The following is a 17,991-nucleotide window of genomic DNA, read 5'->3' as shown; positions in this document are numbered from 1 at the left end:
CTTTAGGTAAGCCGAAATTACACATGAGCTTTTTGGCATAATATGTCGACTTTGGAAGTTCATTTCCATCAGAAAGCATCACCTAACGCTTCTAATAACATTGTGAAACTAGTGTCACTCCAATTGAACTTTTACTTAATGTTAAAAATTGTCAACACGACTGTTAGTTTGGTGAACTTTGTACATCCAGGGTACAAAGGCTTTTGAGAAGCCTCTGTCACCAAGTCAAAAACACGAAGACATTTTCCTAACTTATCCTTGAACCCTTCCATCATCCCATCAACGTGATTTACATCCTTATCGACATTCTGTTTATCTATCTCATACCCATCAACACGATCTACATCCTCATTGACATCCTCATTAACATTCTCAACAACACTTTTTTTCTTTGTAAACTCCCTCCTCACCGTGTCAAACCCAAACATGATATTGAGGCTTAAAACCCCGTTGAAGTATGTGCTTATTAAGGATGTTAACACTATTTACCTTTGATACAATGCCGCACTTACACATGGGCAATAAAAACCAACTCCCCCCGTCCTAACTCGATGTTCAACGACAATACTACAAAATTCTAATACCCCATCAATAAATTCTGATTATTCAATGCTACCATACTACAAAATTAATACACATAAATCAATATATTCCATGTAAAGTGCTAGAGAGGATAATAAATTCAGAATTCACGTGTATATTCCATGTATATCTCATGTAAGAAATAACTTACACATGCCTTCTATATTTATAGAAAAGCATACTGTAACAGACTTAATTTTGTAATCTCAATTATCCAATTAATTATCCTTAATCTCCAATTAAAATTTCTTAATTACCCGATTACCAAAATCAAACCGCCAAAATCCCTAAAACTTTATTATAATTTTCAAATAGCCAAAATGCTTAGTTATTATTTATATTACGAGAACTGTTACATTTTAAAATCGTTTTACAATTTAATTAACGTCTATGTTTTAAACTCGTTTTCACAACAATTTGCGTAAGGATTATTTTAATAATTTTACAACTTTAATTTTCGTTAAAAATCTATTTTATACTTCTAAGAAATTATTGATTATTTCATGTTACAAAAATCTTCTTTTATTTGTTTATTTTACGATTTCATCAAAACGTTGCGTTTTTAAGTTATTTTTCTTAACCGAACTTTGTTAAATTATTTTTTTCGACTTTATAACTTTGATTTATATGTTTTGACACAAATTATATTTATGAATATTATTATCAACTTTAATGTGTATTTTTAGCTAATTTTGAGTACAAACTAAGCTAAATTTCAATACCAAACCTTAAGATTACTAACTTATTATTTTGATGTACATCTACTTGCACTAAAATAGGATAAATTTAAGCTAAAAATCAGCTCCAAACAGCCCCTACAACCAGCCCGCTCTTCCCCAAGAAAACATTATCATTTCACTATATTTTCACTTACACAAGCCACCTAAAAGTTCTTACACCTATCCTAGCCTACCTAGACTTGCATGCACCACCATTAGTCCATTTTTAAGCATGATAAACCCACCAAATCAGCCCCCACAAGCTGATTATATCCCCTCCGCATGCCCCTTTGATTTTTGCTTATCCTTCCCCCTTAATTCACACTTAAACACATTCTTAACTTTTTTTTTTTCATATGTTCTTAATGATCTTAGTTGAAGAATTATTTGAACAAGCTTAACATCATCCACTTTCAAGTCAAGTTCATCAAAATTTTTTCTCTCTTAAGGTAAGATTTGTCCATTTTTAAAAAAGGATGAATTTTTACCCATTTCTTTACTAACTTGAGTTTTGTTTAAATAGGTTGAGAAGTATTAAATATTTTTTTTAAAGCTTGGATTATTATTTTTCAAGAACTATTTTGGGAGAATATCATTCTTGGAGCTTCTTGAAGAATATATATTTTTTTGGGAGCATTTTCTTATTTTGTTCTCTATTTTGGTCTTAGTACCACTTGATAGCTAAAATGGTACACACTTCTTAATTTTCTAACTATGTGACATTTATATTATATCTACTTGAATATGTGACAAATATGACAATATATTAGATTGATTTAAGTTTATCTTGCATGCTCAAAGTAAGAATAACACAATTTTTTGTGTTAAAAATAAAAAGAAAGTGTTTATTATAAGTTTAAGTATATGCATGTTATAAATTAAAAATTTATGATATTTTTTATATATAATAATGTTAGAAATGTTATTTACATGTTTATATTATAAATTTTCTAGTATTGTGATTATTACCCGAAATCGGTATTTAATTAAAGTCACGAAAGAAAAATACATAAATCTGAAAAATTTTCATTTATATGATATTATTGATGGATATAGATTTTATTATGTGTATTTTTACTTTTATTGTTCATGCATGTAAATTTTATGAATTTCTATTATGTAAAAATACGTAAAAACGGTGTTTTGTGATGTTTTTGTGAACCTTGTTGTAAATGAATTTTTTGTGGGCTTAGGAACTCTAGGAGTATATTTTATAAGAGGTTTACAGTAGTTAAAAGTTAGAAAATCATTTAGGTTCATTTTCATAAAATTATTTCATTAAAATAGTCATTTATGAATTTTAAGTAAATAAAATATTTTCTAACATATTAAAAGGGGTTAAATATATTATTAATGAATAAATTAGTTAATAAAATCATGTTATTATGTCTTCTACAAGTTTGAACCAAAATATAAACTTTCGGTCTTTTTTTATGAATTTTTACTAAGTGCTGGCTACTTACTGAAAAAATGCAAAAATGTTAAAATATGAAATAAATACTAAATAGACTATTTTGGACTTGAAATTTTTATGAGACTCTTACATGAACAGTAGGTTTGGAATTTGATAATTGGGTAATCTTATACAATAATCTATTGACCCTTGTGAATTTTAATAAAACGGTAAATCCAAAATCGATAAAATATAAAATAAATACTAAACGGACTATTTTGGACTTGAAATTTTTATGAGACACTCTCATATATAGTAGGATTATATGAGAACCCTTAGACAAATTTTCGTGGACATTTAAGGACATTAATAATTTTATGTTGGTTTATCGGTAAAATGACCAAACAATTTAGTTAAAATGCACAGGCTCGTGTTTATTGAACTTTCTGGTCCAAATAGCTTCTGGACTTCTAATATATTTTTGGAATATTTTTATTGGTTATTATGGATTTTTAATTAATTTACATGTTTAATCGATAAAAATTTCTTTTAAATATTACGAAAAATTTTTCTTAAGTTTTATAAGTTTATATAGTCTTGTAAGAACTTAATAGCCCCTAAAACCTTGTCATAATTTTTGAATTTTTATTATGATAATCTCTTAATTATTGAATTAGCAAATATGTTGACTTTTCCTTAAAAAGATGTTGACTTAGAGTTTGACTAGGGGTTTGGCTAGACTAGGGTTGACTTATAGTAATGTGAAATAACTAACATGGTGTCTTGTATGAAATTATGTGTATTTGGATGAATGACTCTAATAGTAAGGAAATGTCGATCAACGGACCGACGTGTCATCTGGTGCCCGTTTCTCCCGGCACGTAGAAATGAGGGGTTAGACAAGGGGTCCGAGAGAGTCCCATCTCGTAGAAGCTCGAGCATAAAAATTGGTGCAGTAACGACTTCCATCACAGTTAGAGTGTGGAATATGTTCCTCCTCTAGCCAGACCCTTACATATATCAGATAGTCATTACTATGTGTGTGTGTGTAAATGTGATTTTGGGTCTAAGTAGATCCATTGGATGAATCTTATAGTTACCAGGTGTAGGTGACTTTAGCATATACATTCAAGTGTAAGTGATTTTGGGTCTAATATGTTATATACATTCGTGTGATGAATGTGAAAAATTGTTAAAAATATTCAAGAACTAAAAATGAGAAACGAGAATCGAGAATCGAGAAACTTGAAATCAAGGCTTGAAATGTACTTTTGCATGTCTCGTGAATATATTATGGTTATCATAGTATTATATTGTTGAGGAGTTTGTACTCGTGTTAGGTACTGATTCCGATTCAAACGGCTGTCATTCGTATCATGGATGACAGTATTTTACAAGAAGGTTTACTTTCAGGTTTCATTCCAAGCCGCAGCATTTACTATATATCGACAACGTAGATGCTTTTTGTACCTTTCATGATGACTTGATGATGATGTAACTCTTTTTATTTTGAACAAATAATATTTGTTATCAGATGTAATATTTTACTATTTTATTTTAAACAAATTTTAGTTTGTATGATTTGAAGTTTTTTTAAACAGTTCGGCATTGGAGACTTCCGCAACATTATTGTATTAGACATTATTATTATTATTATTATTATTATTATTATTATTAAATATTAATTTTATATCGAGATTGCCGCTACTGTTACACATACAACCATTCATGAAGTAATATGTCACTTCATGAACCGCAATATCGATTCACGAATCAATGTCGATATTAAATCAATCCATCCCAATAATTATTCAGACAATATAACCATATTATATATTAATCGTAGGTAGTTATTGCATAACTAACAAAACCGAATAAAACGAATATTGCAAAAACCAGCGCGAAAGTCGCGAGCCGCGACCTGAGCAATTTCCAAAACAAAAACTTGTCTTGAAATCTCGCGATCCGCGAGTCTTTTCGCGATCTGCAAAAATATTTTTGCACAAAACAATAATTTTGCAATATTGAGATATTTAACTTAATTAATAAATTAATTAATTAATTTGATTTAATTAATTATTAATTTCCGGAACCATTATACGCTCTAAAAGACAACAAAAATTCTTTTACCCTATCCTTCTTTGAATGTAGAAAGTTTATCACCATTTCGTAAAAAAACATCTCTAATATTTTTTTTAGTTAGGATTTAGTGCGGGAGAGGGTGTCTATGTAAATCGAACTCAGCCTGACATAAGATTTAGGGTGTGAAAGATTCATTCCATTGCGTATAAAAATTCTTTTATATTAATTAATTTATTTAATGTTTAAGTTGAAAGTGATCACTTTAATATTACAATTAATATCTTTAAAGTCAAAATTAAATTTATTTTTATTTTTAAGTTTGGATCCACCTATTAATATTAATGTCATAATGAAGTTGGTTCTTGTGAGTTTTTGAAAAAATCAAGAGCTTTAAATATTAAATAATGCGCTACAAATCAATATTATGAATCTTATATTTTAAAGGTAAGGTCGTAGATTGAAAATCATGTTCAATGCATATTGACTTTTTTTTCTCAACTTTCTCTCCAAAACACTACTTGATTAATTTTTTACTAGCTATTCAAAAACTATACTCTCATTAAAATGCTTCTTTAACCTTCTTAGCCATTTGATGCACCTCTCATTGTCATTTATATTGTGCAATTCTTAAATCCTTTCTTTAAATTTACTAATTTTATGATAAAAAACGAGTCAATTTTAAATTTTATATTTTCTCAGTTTTCATATGTTTTTTCTCAAATAGAATTTTCATAAATTTTAGTGTGAAACTTTGACTATGATTTCTGATTGATCTATAAGAAAAAACATATTCATGTTTGATCTTGTTAGATTCGTCTCAATATAAACTTTTTAAATATTAACTTTTTAGAATTTTTAAAAACACATAATTAAAATTATTTGATTTAAAAATTTGCATTGGGATCTGCAAGAAAAGTGAATAGGAAAACATTTGAAAATAGAGGGAGTACAATCTTATGATTCAACCGTCCTAATTTCTTCCATTAATTTTTATTTTTCTAATCAATTTCAATTAGAAGAAATTACGTAGAATAATCCAATTTTTTTATGTTTATCCTACAATAATCCCACTTATTGATTAACCATGAATAATTCCAATTTTAGGGGGTATTTGCCTAGAGTAAACTTAGGTAATTGGATAACCTGTTATTATAGATCATTCACTAAAAAAGTATATTGAAAATTAATATAAAATTAGAGAAAAATTTTGAAAATTTACATAAAATTTACGAATCATAAAAAAAACTTAAAATGTTTTTTTAAATATATTTTTAACATTTTTTCGACATTTTATTTTAGTTTCTTGAAAAATAAAACTTGCTATAACAAGTTATCCGATTACTGGGTTTATTCTAGGAAATAACTAATCATAGTTGGGTTTATTCATGGTTAATAAATAGATGCGATTATTGTAGAAAAAACCATGAAAATGTTAGATTATTGTAGGTAATTTTTTCTTTCAACTGTTAGTATTTCTCATATTACTTCTATTAACTATTTTAAATATTACTTATTTTGCATTGTGAAAAGTAGGTATAGAAATAAAGAGATAGATAAAATTTGCTAATTTCCTTTATTGGGCTATTGAAAAATATTTTTTCTATTAATTGTTTGATTCTTTTCCTACTTTTTTTACTTTTTTACTTTTATTAAATTATTCTTGCATATAAAATTTGATAATTCTAACTATGAAGTATTATTTCTATTAATGGTTGTCGGTTGAGTACAACCACCAGTTCTCTATTATGATAATACATATCTAAAATTGCATTGCAGCTAATAAAAGTAATAAGAACTTGCACCTCTTTCTTTTTCAATAACCATTTTCGATAAGAACTTGTCTCCCACATTATCAGGTTTACTCTCTTTCACCTTATCTCTGTCTTTTGTTGATTACTGGGTTTTTAAGGTTTCCTTATAAATTGTAATTTTAAGAAAAATGATCAATTTTTGAATCACATTTATTTTATATTTATGATTGTAAATACGAACAAAATTGTTTAAATAAACTCAGATTTCTGCTATAGAAAAATCAGTGATAGCATTCTTGCAGGAAACTCATGCTTGTCTCAGTAATAATATTCATTTTGTGTACAAATTTTAAATTTAGTATTTAGATTAAAGGAAATTGAATGTTTTAGGTTTTCACTTGGGGCATAATGTGGAGATTATGCCAAATTTTAAACGGCTTAAAAAAACAGATCCTTGTGTAGTGTTTTTATAGGTCTTGTGAATTCGGTCATGAATTTTTATTAATTATAACAGTGATCATTAAAAATGGTCCTATTGTACTGAACTTCTTTGCATTTGTTAGGAAATCTACTTAAAAGATTGAAAATTATCTATTTTTCATCATGAAATTCATTCTTATCCATGACCAATTGGAATTGTAGTAGTAAGTGGTGATGGAAGATTGTGAAGAAAACACACAATTGAAGATGAGATTTGCATTGCGTGGACAATTTTGATGAAAATTTAGATTTGAACTCATTTCCATTACCGCCTCTAATACCACTAACCAAACTCCCTGTTAGTACTTTATGGTAGTCATGCTTAGAGGTGTTCATTTGTGTCATCGGGTCAGGTGTTTTGGGTCGGTTCAATATCGGGTCTTGTGTCCACATTAATTTTTAGATTTTTTACTGAAGTCGGTTCAAGTCGGGTTTGGTTATAAGGTCGGGTAAATATCGGGTCGTCAGGTCTATTTTGAACACCTCATGCTGCCATTATGTTTCAAAAATGTTACATAGTGATAGTATGTTGTTGCTTTGTTGCTCTTTCTGATAATGCTCCATTCGTACCAATGAGGCAATGACCCTGCTTCATATAATAGTTTTCTTATGTCTCCTTCTCCCATCTCTTATGAATAATGCTACCTACAAACATGTCAATCTTTTCTTCATAGACTTTGGTTACCTTAATCTAAGTGACTAGTAGTGCTGATATTGGTTTCTCTTCCTTATACAACTAAATGACCACTAACCTAGGCTAGTTTTTGGCTTCTGAACTTTGACCCATGGAGTGGCAGTCTTGTCTGGGATAATGGTTGTAGGGGCTTATATTTGCAACTCAATACTTGTTTAGAAAGGAGAAGAATAATGAATTTTGTTTTTTTCCGTCCTTTCTTTTTTGTTTCAGGTTGGTTATAGATCAAAGTTGAAATTTTGAAGTTGATCGTCAGAAAATGCTAGTTTCTTAAAATAAAAGAAGGTTTATTTTAATCTTTAGGTATTTAATTAAACAACTTTGTTTGCCTACATATCCTATGTTGCTTATTTTATGTAGCTGCATCAATCTTTTGATGTAAATTACTGAAGGGATTGCTTTGCATATAGTTCTATCTACTTTGCATGTGAGGTATTGTACTTTGTGCAAGATCAAAACACATTTTATTTGATATTGAATGTTTAAAGTATTACAAATGCAAAGTATTGATAGACAAGGTTGTTTAAGTTTTGAAATTATACTCAACCTAGAAGTGGTACCTATTTTCATACGGTTGTCATTCTCATCATATATTTATTAACAGTTTATCTCCATTTTTCCCTTTCTTTCTGTTTCTTCTACTTGCAATGTGTGCGTGTGCAAAATGATAAAATGATTTAGTGCTCAACATTCTAGCCACAGTTCAAGATCAGAGATTATAAGGAGTGACTAACAAAGCACATAATTTATGGAAACATGAAATTAAGATGGTAACTTGAATAAGTTGCCATTTGGATTCACCATGACACTGAGTTGCATATAGTGGCAACAAAGTATGGGAAATGGGAAGCTAATATGCGTCCGTTGCTGTAAATGGATGACTGAAAGCCATATCATAAAAAAATTTGTTAAGAGAACTTATTCTAACACAATGGCCGCTCTGCAGCTCCTCTACTTTCTATTTGTCAAATAGTCAAAGTCTTCACAGATGCAGACTGAGATCAAAGTGGTTGACATCACCATTCTGGTCTTTATCAAGATCTATTATTACTGGTATGGGACGGTCAAGTTGATCTATCAGAGGCATTAATGATGCTTCACTAGTTGCTTCTGGCCTTTGTGATGCAATATGTTGTGCTGCTTGAATCAGTTGCGTTTGGATAGGAGGTCTCCATGCCTCAAAACCTTGTATGCTTCTCTGCATCAGAAGGCGACTGTTTCTTCCTCTAGTTGGCTGAGGTGGTGACGGAAGTAATTGACGAAAGGGATTGAAGAGCAGATTCCTTTCTCTTAGTTGCCGAGTATGCTCTGTTGGTCGTTGGCTATTGTTGTTTATTGCTGCTTCTAACATATGACTGTTAACATGATGCCTAATTCCCTCAACATCAACTGAGGTGAAACGACATTGTCGGCAAAAGAATTGGGCTATATATACTTGTCTTTGCTGTGTGGGCTGACCATTGCGAGGCATGCTTAGCCTAGTAAGAAGAGGAAGAAAGAAGGTGAGAGTAATCTTTGATATTTATTACATTGCTTGATGACTAGCAGTAACTGTGAGCTTATATAATCACGGATCGTTGATTTTTTTTCCTGAGCATGAAATAAGTGTGCAATTATTATTTCATTCCAAATCTGCTCTTCTGATCAAATAAACAAGAAAATCAATGGTTGAAAACTGAATTTCTGCACTCATTGTCAACCTGTGTAGGTCATCTATGTAACTGTTGTCGGGGGACCTTTTAGGACGTTTTCTACGTGTTGGAAGGAGTTGCAAGTGGGTGACGAGAACAATTTCTGTCACGATGTGAAGTTTTGTGCAGATCTTGCATTAATATGTATGGAAAAAGTAGGAAAGATGACCGCTGCATTAGGAGCCATGATGACAAATCAATTACTCAGGTGAAACGGCTGAAGCAGTGCGTTGACCTATTGGATCGCTTTAGCTGTTGTGGCGGCAGGTAATTTAAGATGAAATGGCACTATATTACTTTACAGCAGTTAGCATTAAAAGATTTAACCAGTTAGTGATATTGCAGTCATACATGCGGAGAAATAAATGAAAGCTTTTATTGAATACTGACAAATGCTTTGGTGGATCCAATGTATTGAGCGTGACATCCGAAATAATCGATAGTGGTCGCTTAAGTTTTATGAAATACTACTCATAAGGAAAACTTGAAATCGTGAAACTTTGAGACCGACCTGTGCTGATAACTTTCTGTTCTCTGTTTCCTTATATTGCAGATATAGTTCATTTCTGCAGCAGCAGATGCTATGTACATGTGCATCTTCTTGCATGTTCTGCATATATTTGTGTATATGTACTGTGTAGACATATTTTGTGTGTGTGTGTGTGCACCCACTTGTAAAGTACACACGTCTCTTGCTAAAATCAAAATGCAAGGATATTGAGGAGCTTCTCGTCCTTTAAATACTAAAAAGTTCAAATTTTATATGAAAAGACAGAATAATGGAAACAATGTCAAAAGTAATACTTTCCTAATACACATCGAATCTAACTTATATTTCTTTTATATAGTCCATTTTTCAGTTTCCTTTTAAATTCATGTTTACATACACACGCTTAATATGTGTATATATGCATGAATGTCGGCAACTCGGCATCGGTGCTCACATGTGTTATATGTGTTGAGTTCATAGATGCATGAACACATGCATTCATACACATACATACACATTTTACGACATGATGGGTTGAGGGCATAGGCGTCTGTATCGAGACCATAGTGTAAAGGTTATTGAGTTCACTGAGACCGAAATATAGGTGGAAATCACCCATATTGACCATAAAATGCATTTTATGGCCATTACCGTGATCATGACTCAACATTATTTTGTTCACTATGCATGATGGTAGCAAATGCAAATGTTTAAATGGATGGGATATACATTGAGGGATAATTATGAAGTGAAGACATAAAAAAGGTTAGGTTTCGCAAAAGTTGAGGATAAGATGAAAGAGAGTCACCTAAGATGAATTTAGTATATGTAATAACAGGCAAGGTAAGTAGCAAGTTGAAACTTGAGAGATTTAAAACAAGGATAAGAAAGGTCGAAGATAACCCGGAGAGTGGGAGTGGAAAATCATATGAGAAATTAGATTTAGAGGTCGAAATGGTAAAAAAAAAATTGGAGAAAGAGAATTCATATATATGATCATTGGAAATGATATATTTGTTTATGCTGTCTGCTCTATTCTTTTGGGAGAAGGCTATGGCGTTGTTGCATTTAATGATAGTAAATGGTGTCAATGATTCTGGAATTTTTGTGTAATTTAGTTAGAAAAACTACTTTTCAATATTTACGATCATGCATGTCCTATTCTAATTATTTCGTTCTTTTCTCATCCATCATCACTTAGAATGTTGGCATTCTCAAATCTCTTTGTCTTGACAACTATTTACTAGTAGCAGCCTATTCAAATCCTCTACATATGCCATCATCACCATTTGGAACACCAATGCAACTTCCACATCACCAACAAGGACATCTCTAACCCATTATCACAAATGACAAATATTCAGCTTCACCTTTACCAACACCTACAAATTTGTTATTCTCTCGCAAATCTTCCATTCACCTCCACCCTAGCCACTTTCTCAACACCAATAACAAAAAAAAGAGAACTGTTAGAGGTAGACAGAAAAATTTCCATTAACCACCTCAATCACTAATTCATTTGAAATTTGAAGATCATAATACTATGTTTTCCGCATCATGGCATTGCAAAGTTAAAGGTTTTTAGGATTACTACAATCGACTATAGGTGATGTGGTTTTAGTTTTGTTACAATGTCCATGTAGCTAACTGGTTGATCTCAGGGAAGCTAGACTAATTACTTTGCTACTTTTAATAATTGGTTTGTAAGCAAAAATGAATAGTGGTTGCTCTATAGCTAATTGCTAAGAAATTTGGATGAAGTGTTGTAAATATAAAAATAAAGAGGTTTGGATATTGGATATCACCTAATTCTATTACGCATGTCAAAGGTTCCTTATCAATAGATTTTGGACTTATGAATAATTGTAAATATGCATTGTAAGCAAAACTAATAGTTGGTTGGTTATATTAATCTAGATCTTAATAATCTAAAATTTCCATTCTCTTGAATAATTATCTTTTACGGCCTTGATAATACAATCCTCAAACTTCCGTTCTTTTGGTGGAATTATTAGGAATTCAACCTAATATACTTTTAACCTAAATTAATCCTGGTATCAAACTTTTGTTTTATTACCAATTTATGCAATTTATCAATCCATACTTGAATTATGGTCAAATTATTTACCCTAGAAGCTAATCTACTCGCTAATCATAGATCCAGACATGAACATAACCATAAAACCCTAATTATGCTTTTAGACATGAGTGAAATGAATAAAATAATGGCAAATAGATAATGTATGATGAAATTCTAATTAATATAATATCTAAGAGCAATTACTTAATGAATAAGAACAATGAATGAAGAAATGCAAACAGCTTTATTAATTGGATTTTTAAGAACACAAAAGTACTTGAAATAAAAATGATTGGAATTGAAGCTAAAGAAATAGAGACTTACAAAAACCTAATTCATATCCTTATATAGCAGAGCCAACTTAGAGAAATAGAAACTCAAATTTAAATTAAATTTAACCTAGAAATAATCAATAATAAAAATAAAAATAATTAATAATTAATGAATAAATATTTACAAAGAAAAGTGATTGGCCAAACCCATTTTCCAACAACTTTTGCCGAGTTGGTGGCCACAAATTTGCCCCCAAAGCTGACTCGGCTTATTCCGCACGTTAGTGATTTCCAGTAAGAAACGCCGAGTCGGTGTTTTGTCCTTTATTATCGAAGCCAAGTTGCTTTTTTGTAACCGAGTCAGTGTTACTCTCCTCGCCTTGTAGCTGAATCGAATTGTATGGTTTCTACAAATCTTTTTCCAACAACCCAAGTGGCTCGGCTTTTGGGTTATCACCTCCCAATGCCGAGTAGGCTTCGTAAAGAGTGCTTATGTGACTTTTTTTTCTAAGTTTTGGGACATCTTCTCTTGTTTAATATTAGGGCCTCTTAGCCACACAGTAACTAAAAAACACCATAATTAGCTAATTTGTTCATAAATCATGCTAGATACATATAGTGTAGCATAAAAGCTAAAATTTCCCTGAAATCACCACTAATTTTCTAAGGAGTAATAAAAATGTACTAAGAATGCAAATAATTGCACTTATCAAAAGGCCTCGATAACCACGTAATGTAACCATCCGATTTGATCTCAAAAGGGGTTAAATGATTGTTACCATAACGACTACCACATTCAATATTTTTTCTTGCGTTGAAGAGTGAGAGAAAGAGTTAGAATGCGAGTTAGAATGACAAATACTTACAATGAACCAAGCAATGGTAAGTAACATGTTAACTAAACGAACTGTGTTGGTGGTAGGTATATGGGGACGAGGAGAGAGAGTCCACGATGTAAGTTGGAAGGCAAAGATGGCTGTGTAATCTTTAAGCTTTTGGAGTCAATAGGGTATATGTATTCGCCATCACTTATAAATGGAGGAGATGAAGATATTTTTCAACTCTAATTTGTCAAAATGTAAAGAAGTCTTGAATATGCCATTTTTCATTTTACCAAATAATAACAATGAGCTTTTTTCTCTATTCATTTCCTTACGTTACCCTTTGTTTATCTTTTTTTGCCTCCCTTTCCTTCTTGGTTATCCTTTCTTTAACTTCTTTATGTTAGGCATTTACTACAATCTTTTCTCACCTTTTTTTTTCTTTTTTTTTCGTTTATTCTCTTATTTATTTCTCTTCATCAAAAAAACCATTGATAACTTCTCTTTACATAATTTTACATTTTCTGTTTTTTTTTTTAATTTTTTTTTATTGTTATCCACTTTCATTTTTGCTCCTCCATGTTTATTATTTATATCATGTACGATAATGTGGACTCAACCGTGTTATAGACAAAGAGTATAACCTTATACAGTTAAAGGTGTACAACAAGATGCAAAAATATCGTACAAAACATATTCAATCTAATGTTTTTTGGTTTCCTTATATAAAGTTGTCTTCATCCATTTTATAGATTGTGCAATATGCAATTCCCATTGAGATTATGTTAACGGTCACGGTGGTGCAATATGGAGTATTGCGGTTGGCGTGCTTCAACATATCGGCCACCCCTATCAGATTTTCATTGAACCAAACTAAAATGCGGGTTTTTGCACTAGTATGATTCAACTATTATCAGATTGTTAGATTTGAAAAATTTTACGGTTCACGCAATATGATACGACATGACTTTGTTTTGTACTACACATAATATTGTGAAACTCGGTTTGTGGTGAGCTTTATTTGGTTATTTACAACTCCACACTTGAAAACGATAATACAAACTTATATTTTTATTTTTAAAAGTAGGTGAAAGATGCCTCTTGATTTCTAAAGATTTTAGAATATTATGTGAGCATTAGATATGCCGATTAATTGGTAGTGGCATTTTGTGGCCGAAGGTTTAGTTTGGCAAACATTCCAAATTTGAACTAAAAAAATAAATAAGTGACTAGTTTCTTATGACTCTTTATCCTATTGTTGAAAATTTTGCTACTTGTTTGCTTGTTTCTATATTTTAAGATCATTTCTTCCTCATAAAACTCTCTTCTAAACAAAGTATTTGTGCACTTTCCATAATCGCAATTCTTGTCTGAAAAATTGGATTTGAGCAAATGATATGGCTAAGTGAATATCTCTGTGGCGTCTGTATGAAGACCATTCATTGTGACATAATTCACTAGTAAATTCACTTTTTGAATTCGCGATTTGCTCAAAATGGTCCAAACATAGCCCAAAACCGACCATAGTTCGCTTTTAGCGATTTGTGATTCGTGAGAAGATTAGAAAATCATGTGATATGGAGCCCATTAGTTGGTTAAGGTCCATAAGTAAGAAAATTGTGTCATGTCTTCTGCATCAGTAGTTAGCTTCAGGAATAAATTGTGATGCGATTGGTTGCATATGATTGTACGAGAAGACGGGTATTACGAACTTGTAAGTCGTATTCTTTCTCTTTCATTATCCTTGTGGGTTATAAATGTGACCTTAGCTTCCATGGGGCAGAATTGTAATCTCGTTAATGGTTTCCCATTTTGCTTCACATTCACTGCATTAAAATCTTATCTTGAAAATACTATGATAATATTTCATGTCTTTCCCTTCTTGGCCTTTGTCCTTCTATAAGCTTCTTCTCACTTTGGATCTCATTCATGTCTTTGAAATGAGAAATTTAAAATTTTTGAGGACATTCTCCTTTTCAAATTTCTCTATCTATACAAAGAAGAGTGTAGTCATCATCTTTTATTGTCAATTTTACATTTTCTTGTTGACATCTTGGTTGGCATGGTGTTTTCACTGTTAAAGGTGGAGCCGGAGCCGTGGTGGTTTTAGCTTGATCTGTTTACACTAGGTATGATATATAGGATGTAATCATAATTGATGATTTTATGCTTATTTTATGGATCTCACTATGGTATTTCACATATAGAATTATTTTTGATGATGTAATATTTATCTTTTATATTTTTATAGAATGGACTTCCATGAAGCCACTCTCAGGTTTGAGTCCATGATACAAACTTGTCTTCTTTTTGAGAGTAATAATACATCTTCCATTTCTTTTTCTCATCAATGGATGGGGTTTGTCCAGAGTGTATAAATATGGTTTCGATCATGACCACGGTAATGGTCGAAAAGAGGATTTGTGGTCAATGCAGTTTATATTTTAGTTAAGAATCAAACAAGAAACTACTGGAATCATATCTAGATTTGATGGTTTTCTATGTCAAAATTTACATATGGTAACTTCATACTGTCTCATATGGTAACTTTATACTGACACAATGATAACTTTCGTACTGACATGTCGCTGATCCTCAGGGAAAAAGTTTGTGGTTGGAGGAAGGGAGAGCAAATAAGAAAACCTTTAGGGCTTTATCAGTATGATCTTAGGTAGCTCTATTATTGATCATTTTCAATGATGCTTTTTTATTCGTATCATGTTCTATTTCATGTAGTTTGTATCCAGATTACTCTGTTATGCAACCTTTATTAGAGCATTTCTCTAAAAAGCCAATTAGATGGGTGAAGTATTAAGTATCAAGAGTCAATATGTGATAAATGAAAAAAAAATCTCGTTGCTCAGTGGTTGAGCATATAAAATGTCTACTAGTGACCACAAGATTAACTCTTGAGCAACACCAATTGGATCCATCCCTGTCTGTATTAAACCACTAATAAGTTATTATGTCTAGTTAGTCTGTTCGTTTTTATGCATTTTCTCTTCTCCTATTTTCTTACATGATGCAGCAGCACTCTAGCTCCCAGCCTATAGTCAAGGTACTTCTGTCTAGATTTATTGACATATATGTTTTGAGATCACACATTCTCAAAAGCTTATATAAAGCATTCTAACTTCACACTATACATGTATTAGGGGACTAAGGGCCTGTTTTCCCCAACTTATTTCCAGTTTTTATTAAGTTAAAATACATTCAATTCAACAATAACTTTTAAGGTTTTTTCGTCACTTTACATTCACAATTTTGCCACTTATTAATTTTTGTGAGCTTTTAGTTCAGTACAATTATGTTATAATGATTTCATTTTAGTTTCAGTTTTTTAGGTTCTAATCGTTACATAGCTATTATAAGTTTATTTGAGTTATGAAAATGTTCCAATAAAGCAATTGTTATGTCCCTTACTGCACACAAACCGACTCAACCACCATCATTTTTTCAACCAATGATTATTTGATTTATTTCTAATCATCAACCAGTACCACTACCACTCCAGTGACTACCAAGTGAATTTAATATCAGTCCTTTTTGAGATTGGCCTGCATCTGAAATTTAATAAAACAATGAGGCATCAAGCAAATCATTAGCCAGTGATAACTTGAACTCGATAGACACATGACTAGTACTTCAACATAAATAAATAATCACATACGGACCCCCACACCATTCCCGCAACTAGACCGAAATTGTATTTTGCACTATGGTGAGTATATAAAGTGACCCCTTCCTTTAGAGTAGGTTATTTTATTTGAGTATTGAGAATTTAATCAATAATGATTTGGTCACACCATAACGACAAGGCTCTACAGTAAGTGCTTTGTGTACATTTGGGTCAATTCTTTATAAAGCAATGTAGTATTGGCCAAGATGAGAACCTTAGAATTAGAGTTGGGTTTCTTAAAGTTATAATGGAAAATTTGTTGGACAATGGTAGAATTATATGAGATAGAATATTTGATGTTTAAGGACTATTGAAATGATGGGTGTGGCATAGGTGCTTATTTATATGATGAGACAAGATTCTTAAAATGATATGAGAGTTAGCACTAACTGGAATCTTTAAGTCTCAAATATTGCGATTTTGATGAAAAAGAACAAATTAGGTTTGAGCATGAGCAATGTGAACCTGAAGAATTAAAATGCCATTGTAAGAGGGTGGATTGCCGGAAACACGAGGATCTTAAAAGGGGTTGATGAAGTCTAGAAGAACTCTATGTGAAAACTAAAAAAGATATGTAGTGGGTCTAAGGGTAAAAATTATTAATACCACTAGATTTGAAATCGAAGAAATGAATGGATAAAGACCATTGTGAAAATGAAAAAGGATAGGTTTTTTAATTCATGTAGCAACGTGTAGCACATGGTATTTAAGTTTCTACATTGTTGTTTTATTTGTGTTGGTCTTTTATAGAGTTAAAAAGCAATGCTTTGTCGTGAAATGAATTCTTTAAAATTTATGGACTCAATTTCTTGCTTCATTTTTGTTTTCTGTTTTAGTAAAACTCAATCAACATGAATGTAGAAGCCAAGTTTTGATTTTTTTTAGTGTTAACGATGTATAGAATTTGTGTGAGGGCGTAAGTTAGCTGTCACTTGGTTACACTTTGCTCTTAAACCAAAATTCTTATGTGTGGGTGGTAGCAAACAATGGTTTAAATTAACTAATACTCCCTCCATTCCAGATTAGTTCTAAGAATTTTCTTTTCCTTTCATCCCTTATAAATTCTAATAGTTCTTCAAGGCATGTACCTATTATTTTTAAAAATTCTTACTCTCTCTTTGGACCTACTCATTTTCCTACCTTGCACTTTCTCTCCTCTTATTTTGGACCACATCAATATCACTCGTTATAAACTACACTATTTTAATAACATTTGAAACCATAAAAAATGTCATTTCGGCGAACCCGAATTTCAGA

The 17,991-nt window shown here is 31.2% G+C and overlaps 1 long non-coding RNA gene across 8 annotated transcripts in view; it reads left to right on the top strand.

Annotated features, from left to right (window-relative positions):
- Positions 1 to 6,474: 6,474 nt before the first annotated feature.
- The window catches only part of LOC130809584 (uncharacterized), a 28,788-nt gene continuing 17,271 nt past the window's right edge, over positions 6,475 to 17,991 (top strand). For 2 of the 8 annotated variants that reach the window (XR_009040884.1, XR_009040879.1), the window contains exons 1-2: positions 6,475 to 9,203; positions 9,410 to 9,659. This is a non-coding gene — a long non-coding RNA (uncharacterized LOC130809584). Of the gene's footprint in view, positions 9,204 to 9,409; positions 9,660 to 15,654; positions 15,727 to 17,991 lie in introns of all 8 variants that reach the window. The other 6 variants (XR_009040880.1, XR_009040881.1, XR_009040877.1 and 3 more) reach the window with 6 other exon arrangements.

The sequence above is a fragment of the Amaranthus tricolor genome, chromosome 1 (genome assembly GCF_026212465.1).
Source record: "Amaranthus tricolor cultivar Red isolate AtriRed21 chromosome 1, ASM2621246v1, whole genome shotgun sequence".
Taxonomy (NCBI): domain Eukaryota; kingdom Viridiplantae; phylum Streptophyta; class Magnoliopsida; order Caryophyllales; family Amaranthaceae; genus Amaranthus; species Amaranthus tricolor.
This window is presented reverse-complemented; position numbering and strand designations above follow the sequence as displayed.